Here is a 7,956-nt window from a genome sequence, read left to right on the forward strand (position 1 = left end):
GGCCTTCTTGTGTTTTTCCAACTTGCTATGTTCCTTGCAAAATAAATATCTTTCTCCTTGCAACACAAACATTAGTATTTATACTTCAAGGTTTTGTGATCATCAAAATCAATCTTTAAATCAATCTTTGGGTCATCAGTCTCCCCCTTTTTGATGATGACAAAACTTGGAGTATATGCAATATAAAATATATTGTGTTCTAGAAGTAATACATAGCTAAGTTGCATGAAGTAGAAAACATATATATTTAAAAACATACTTCATGATAATGCTTTAGATTTAATCAGCTTAACACAATCAACATATTTCAATTTAAGCTGAGTTGGTGTTCAATGCAAAACACAAAGCATTATGAGCATATACTTAGATATTTCTCCCCCTTTTTGACAACATCAAAAAGATAGTGAAACATTAAGCACAAAGATAAGAATACTCAAATATTTCTTTCCCTTATTGTACTCTGATTTGAATGTTAGAATCAGATTAATGAGCATAGATCAGAGCCAATTAAGATAATTTCAGAGCAGAACACATCGAATGTGATTTCAAGAAGTTTTCTAATTTGATACCACAGATAGTTTTCTAATCAAGTATAGGTGGAATCTTCCTTAGGTTAATACAAGAAGTACCACAAATGATATTCAAGGAAACACATGAGTGAAAATCTAACCTCTCTTTAATAAGTATGAAAGCTTGTTCATTTAAGACCTTTTGCCCAATCGATTAAGTATTTTATCAACATGAGAGCAATTTAATTGATTTTCAGAGTAAAAGATCAAAACTTATATATTTGAAAGACATATCATCATGTTGGATCATTAATTCTTACTGACTTCAAGGTTCTTTTATGATAATAAGAGCATTGGGGCACAAATACCAAAATATGAATTCATGCAATTTATGATTCATCTCAGAGCTCTTTTAAAGACTTTCTTTTGTTCTTTTAGAAAATAAGCACAATTTGATACATAAAAAAAAATATGAATTGGCACAAAATTGAAGTTCTAAAGAGCAAGCCAATTAGATCTCATTAGTGAATTCCAAAATAGATTTTCTGAGAGATATTCAAGAAAATTCAACACGTTATTCTCCCCCTTTTTCATTAAATTAGAGGCTCTTAAGATCAACTATTTGAATTGTAATTTGGTTCATGATTGATGCATAGGATATACTAACCAAATAACAAGCCTCAAGGTGTATCGTAAAAATTTTCAGATTTAAATTTCAGATGATAAATATTGGAGAGCATTAAGATCACTTTTCATTTAGTATTCTTCCTCTCTCCTTTAGTTATAGATTTATGCGATTAAGTTCCATAAGACCTCGCCTTCTGAAATTTTCTTTCTCCCCCTCAATTGATCATTCCATTTAAGAGTTTAGAATTTGAAGATAATGTTCAATAAAATTGTCAATCTCAAAAATATATTTTCTATAAGTTTCAGCTTATTTTCATAAGACTCAAGGTTTGAGATAAGACAACCTTTATAGAACTCATCTCAAGGTAATTAAAGCATGTTTTGCAATATAAGGAGGTTCATCAAAATCAATCCACAAAATTCAAGGTATGCATCATCTGATACCAAATTAAAGTATCTTTAAAATATCTAAAGCTCCCCCCCAAAAGATGCATTCCTCTTTAATCATTCTTTTCTTTTGATATCGAGAGTGTAGAGTGATCTAGAATTATTCAAAATTTATAGTAGTCACTCTTCCTAATCCTTTAAGAACAAGTTATGCTTTCTCCTAATCTTAGAGAAAATGTATAGAATTATTAATCAGAAAATGATTCATTTGAAGCTCAGTTTCTTTCAAAAGCATTTACATTTTCTTTCTTTTAGAATCATTTGAGTGAGCTGAAATATTTCTAGCTTTAAGATCATTCACTCTATTTTGTCTTTAATAATGTAGGAGAGAAAAACATATAGATGATCATTGAAATATATATATTTATAGAACTCAATTTCTTAATCATAGTTTTTCAGCAATGTATACATGAAGCCCAATAGTTTTTTTTTTAATATCAAAATAAAATCATATATTTAAAAATATTTACTTGCAATCAAGATCATTGAAAAACTCATCATTTGGACCAATATTAGTACACTTTAAAGATAAGAAATGATATGTTTCGGATGCGTATCGGAGCAATACCAAAATTAATTCTGTTTTTCTTACATTAAGATTTTATTTAGAAATCATATGGAGTTTAAGCTTTTATACAAAATCAGATTCTGAATTACATAGGATTTTCAATAGAGGCTTTCAAAATCATAATTTGAGATATGTATCTTCCACATTATAGCTCATCTTAAATTATTACGATTGAAAACACATATTTCAAACATATAAGAGCATATTTAGAATATTTGTATTTATGTTGAGTTTTGGTACGAATTAGAACATTATATACCAAATTTAAGCAAGTTGAAGGATAAAACAAACTCAATTCATTTTGCCTAAATAGAGATATCCTTCTCTTCTCCTTTTTACAAATTTTATTCACCTTTCAGATTTTAACGATGATTGTGAACGACAAATCTGAAATTTCTTTTTAATAATACCAAAAAAAATTTTATGTAGTATTCCAAACATTCAATCAAATTATCCAAGCATGAAGCATTGAGAACCCATAATTTAAACCATCATGCCATATGCAAAGTATACTGTGTGCTAAGTCATGCATTAAAATATTAAGAACAAGCATGTCAAGGATCAAAATCAATTCTTTTTCAAATAAACTCCTCCTATTTAAATATTATCTTGCAATGATTTCATCCTTAAAGTGTGTTTTCAAATGATTAAAAATTTGACTTGATTCTTCTTATATACTTTCATTAACTTTGTCTTTCATTTTTACTTTCTTATGCTCTATACTCTATTTGCTCCCTATCCGGTGGAGTTGGGAAGGGGCACGAGGTACTACCACTAGCCTCCCTCTTGTGCCGTCCCTAATATGCCCTACACCGAATAGTTGGGTCAAATAGTGCTGGGTACTACCACTAGCCTCCCCATTGGCACCATCCCTATTATGAGCAATATAGAAAATTTAAAAATTTCACTTCAAACTCTTCCTGTTTAAGTGTAATTAATTACGGATTTTACCCCTTCCAAATGTGCTGAATATATTATGCTTGTTTTGCTTTTCCTTAAGATTGGAGTATTTGCCTTTGCTTAGATTTTACATCTTTTGAATAATATCCATTTTCTTTCCTTTATCTCTCTCTCTTTTTGTTATTCTCAAGTAATTTACATGAAAGAGCAGAATAAAGAAATAATCTTATGTATCATATAGATGTATATCATGCAAACAACTTTTTCATTGTGCTCAAGGATTCATAATTTCTCACAAGTTATTTTAAATCAAAATTTTAAGCATAAACTTGTGTATTTCATGGTTATGACATAGGCAAAGATATATTTTAGCTTGGGCAAACCATGAAATAATTTCTAAAAGTATAAGTCAATCAATATATATATATAGACATGATATCAAAAATTAATAATCATGCCATAATAAGATTTAAGTTATTGACTTTGCTCAATTAATTTATGAGAGAGGTAACTAGAATTACCAATTCATTCTGCATTCTTCAGCAAATACCTACTAGATTTCTTATGTACGAACTTTTGGCTGAAGAAGGTCCTCCCTCTTGTTTGCATGTGAATGTTTATTGTATCTTACATGGAGATATCCTTCAAGTTGAAATCTCTCATTTTCTTGCTCAAGGATCCTGCATTATTAACAAACTCCTTTTCTTTCTTGAAAGAAAGTCATTAGTTTCTTCAAGATACAAAACATTCATCCAACATATTTTTTTTTAACTAGATGACTCAATATAAGATATGACAGTAGTTGCATGTTGAGTCACTTTACTCAAGAGATTGCCTAAATATAAGCAAGCACACATCACTTGAAATAGAGATAGTTTCATTAAGGACAAGCATATGAGGCAGCAGAAAGATTCATCAAGATCAAATCAATTTCTTATTTCCAAAATCAATTTAGTTTAGATTCTATTTGCTTAAGGTAATTATCAATAAGACATGTTAGCTAAGTTTTAATAAATTTATCTTAAACAGTTGTTTCTATCAAAATTCAGATTATAATTTATTTGTTATCAATAAAATATGATTCATTAAAGTTAGATTGAAGTCTTGCACAAGGGCACACAATGAGCATACAATCTGGTCTACTAGCTGTATGATAAAATAATTATTCTATCATGCTTCAATACAGCTTTAAAACAATAGATCTACTTTGCTCATCCTTTTCAAATTCTACAAGATGGGGTCATAGACATACCTTCTTCATGCCAATCTTCTATAAGAGTTTTCTTGTGGACTAACTTTGGTCAATGAAGATCCCCTTTCTTGTTTGGCTTAATTTGGAGTTTGAGAGAAAATGTTAATTCATTCATCATACATATTTCAAACTCACCTTGCATGAGCTTAGTAAAATCTTCATATAAATCTCCACTAGTAGAACCAAAAATGATGTCATCAATGTATACTTTGAGCAAATAAGATATCACAAATTCTTCTTTTTGAAGCATAGATTTATCACTATTACTTTCTATCAAAAAGGTTACTTAAGCTTTTATATCATGCTTTTGATGCTTGTTCCAAATCATATATTGCTTTATCATATTTGTAATGAGTGTTTTCAAATATGGTGGTTATTTAACATATATCTTCTTTAATAAAATAAGCACATAGGAGTCCATTCTACACATTCATTTGATAGAATATAAAGCTCATAAAGCAAGCAAATGATAATGGTGATCTTTACTTCTAATCATGCAAGAATTTTGTCAAGATCTATTTCATCTTTTCTTGATTTAGTCTTTTAGTAGTCATCAATTTTTCTTCATTAAGTGCATTTCTGAAAAACTCAGTTTGGTTCTAATTATTAACATGTTTTCAGATTGTTATATGTAAAAGATTAACCATATACATATATAATTTGATCTTAGTATCTTGATAATAAATCATTAGTCTCATAAAGAATAAAATGACTTGATATTTCTGCAACTAAAATCTTTTCATTGAATATTCTATATGCATTGCTTGATGAATGATATCCAAGGATAGACATATCTCTATCAGATTTGGCATTATTTTCATAAGAACATATCAAGCATAACATGTACGACTGAAAAATATGAAAGATATGCAATAGTTTATTTTCTATTTTTCAGAAGATCAAAAGGAGTTTTCATCAAAAATAGGTATAATAGAAATCATATTATGACAAGCAGTGATGATAGCTTTTAACAAAAATCATTTAAGTAGACTATCATACACCATTGTCTTTTTCATTTCTTCAAGAGTTCCATTAACACTATTTTACTTATGGTGTCCTTGGTGCTGAAATCATTGGATTTAATATTTTCTGTATAAACTTTATCAGGATTTTGGTTTTCAACACTGTGCCTTGAATTCTTTATCTTCACAGTTTGAAAACCTTTTTCATTTGAAACACTTTTACAAGATTTAGCAAATACAAAAGATACTTCAATTTTATTTGCCAAGAACAAATCCAATGTAAGCTTTTGAAAACTTAGTGATGGAAATAACATCTTTAGATTTAGAAATTGATTCTTGTTTGTTTCCTTAGTTAGCATGCATAGCAAATTTTGACCTTTCAGAAGATAATCTAAGTAAGCCAATGACAAGGTCTTTTGAGATTAAGTACATACTAGCATGAGTTGATTTTATATGCCAAAGATGGTTTCTTTAATCTTGGTATTCATAGTGCATATATTCAAAAGCACACCAAGTACACATTATCATATCTATGATCAATAAACAATAATGCCATGGATAAAAACTCTCAATCAAGCATATAGAGAATTCATAGAGTTATTCTTAATAAATTGATTAATCATTTAGCAACTTATCCAATAGTGAGTAAAGTATACTATAAAATGAAATGATTTGATTATATTTCCAAAAGTATTTTCTATATCACAAAATTGTTTAATACTTGCAATTCATATCAAATACTAAAGCAAAAATAATGATGAGATGCAAGGATTACTGATTTCATTATTATTATTTTTGTTAATTACTTTTCATAAGTATATTTTAAGTTTCTTTTGTTCCAAGGGTATCTTGGCACACTTATGTCTACATCCTCATATTTTCATTTTGGGTATCCAAGCTTGCTTGGGTCCTTGAGAGTTAGGACATATGGTTTCTTTTGAAACCCAAATCTGTTTAATAGTAATAACTTTACCATTTGATTTAATTGTGTTAGAACGATGGGAAAAGTTGTTATGCCCATTCTTTTCATGTTTGAAATAAGTTATCTTATTTAATGGTTTGCTTGGTGAATTGATAACCTTTTTCTCTAGAGATTTATTGTTAAGTAAAGGAGTCAATCCAAGTTTTGATTTATCATAAGCAACATATTGGCTTTCAAACATCATTTTTAGTCGTTCTGAACTTACGGTGAATTTGTTAATAAAAGATTTTAATTGATTAATTTCTTTACTTAAGTTTTGATTTTTTTTAATTAAACTATGATTTTTCTGAATCAATTCTTCTGAAAATGACCTTAAGCTTTTATTTTCAGAATTTAGTTTGTCTTGTATTTCAGCAATAGAATTTCTTTCTTTTGAAATTTCCAAATTTAGCTTTTTAAGATTTTTATTTTTCATAGCTAATTTTCTACATTCACCATACAAATCATGAAAAGCATTTAAAAGTTCATCATAAGAATATTCTTCATGAAAGTCATTTGGTGTAAGATTAGATTCAGATTCTACTTTATCTTCTTGTACCATAAGACATAAATTAGTTACCTCTTGTAGTTCATTGTTGCTCCTAACTTTCAATTCCTTGTCTGACTTTCTCTTGGTCAAGGCTTTCTTGCGTTTTACCTCTTTCTTCCTTTCTTCTTGCTTCCTCTTCTTCTTTGTCTTTAGGAAGCTGATTTGCCTCGGAGTCGACTCGGACCTTATTGGAGTCGACTCGGTTAACTTGAGGGTCGACTCTGAAATACTTGGAGTCGACTCGACTGAGGTGGGAGATTCAACACCTTTTTCTGCAGTCTCATTGTTAGTAGGTAATTGAAGCACATATGAGCTAATCTGAGATTTATCATAAATATTTTCTAAAGTATCCCAGATCTCCTTAGCAGATAAGCATGCAGAAATTTCATTAAACTTCGTTTCTTGAATAGCACAATATAATATGTTCATAGCATTAGCATTCAATTGTGCTAAGTCCTTTTCATTAATAGTTTGAGAGAGTGTGTGAAGGTCATTTATTATGATTTTCCATAAATAATAGTTTTGTGATTGAATAAAAATGCGCATGCGTATTTTCCAATGTGTATAGTTTATGCCATTAAATAGTGGAGGTGTATCAATTGATTGTCCTTCTCCTAGAAAACTATCTATTTGAGTTGTCATGATCTTTGGCTCTTGATCGTGAGATCAATGATTAAACTTAGAGCACCCGCTCTGATACCACTTGTTGCCCAGAAGATACAACCCAAGAGGGGGGGTGAATTGGGTCTTTTAAAACTTTTAACCTACTTCTGAAAGTTTTTGATTAATTATGCTAAGTTGTATGGATGCACAGTGAAAGTCAAACTTAGCAACAGTTTGATGTATAGAATGTGACTTGATTGAATATGCTTGCAACTAAAGGATGCGCGGATAACAGTAAAGCAAGCAATTTATCTAAGTAAGTAAGTGTGTTAGTTAGACAATGACAAGAGGCATTACAAACACAACAAACATATAGTGGTTCGGTGCACCCCAGCACCTACATCCACTCCCCAAGATCTCTTGGGAATTTCACTATAATCCTACAGATTACAGCCGGTTGTTTTACAAGCTCACAACCCAACTTGTTGTTTTACGAGCGCACAACGAACTCGGTCGGTTTTTCCAGGCTCACCGACTAGAACCACCCCGATTGTTTTTCCGGGATCACAATCAAACC

The sequence above is a fragment of the Phoenix dactylifera genome, chromosome 2, assembly GCF_051530095.1.
Source record: "Phoenix dactylifera cultivar Ajwa chromosome 2, Ajwa_hap1_PhDact_Kaust_v1.1, whole genome shotgun sequence".
In the NCBI taxonomy this organism is placed as follows: Eukaryota; Viridiplantae; Streptophyta; class Magnoliopsida; order Arecales; family Arecaceae; genus Phoenix; species Phoenix dactylifera.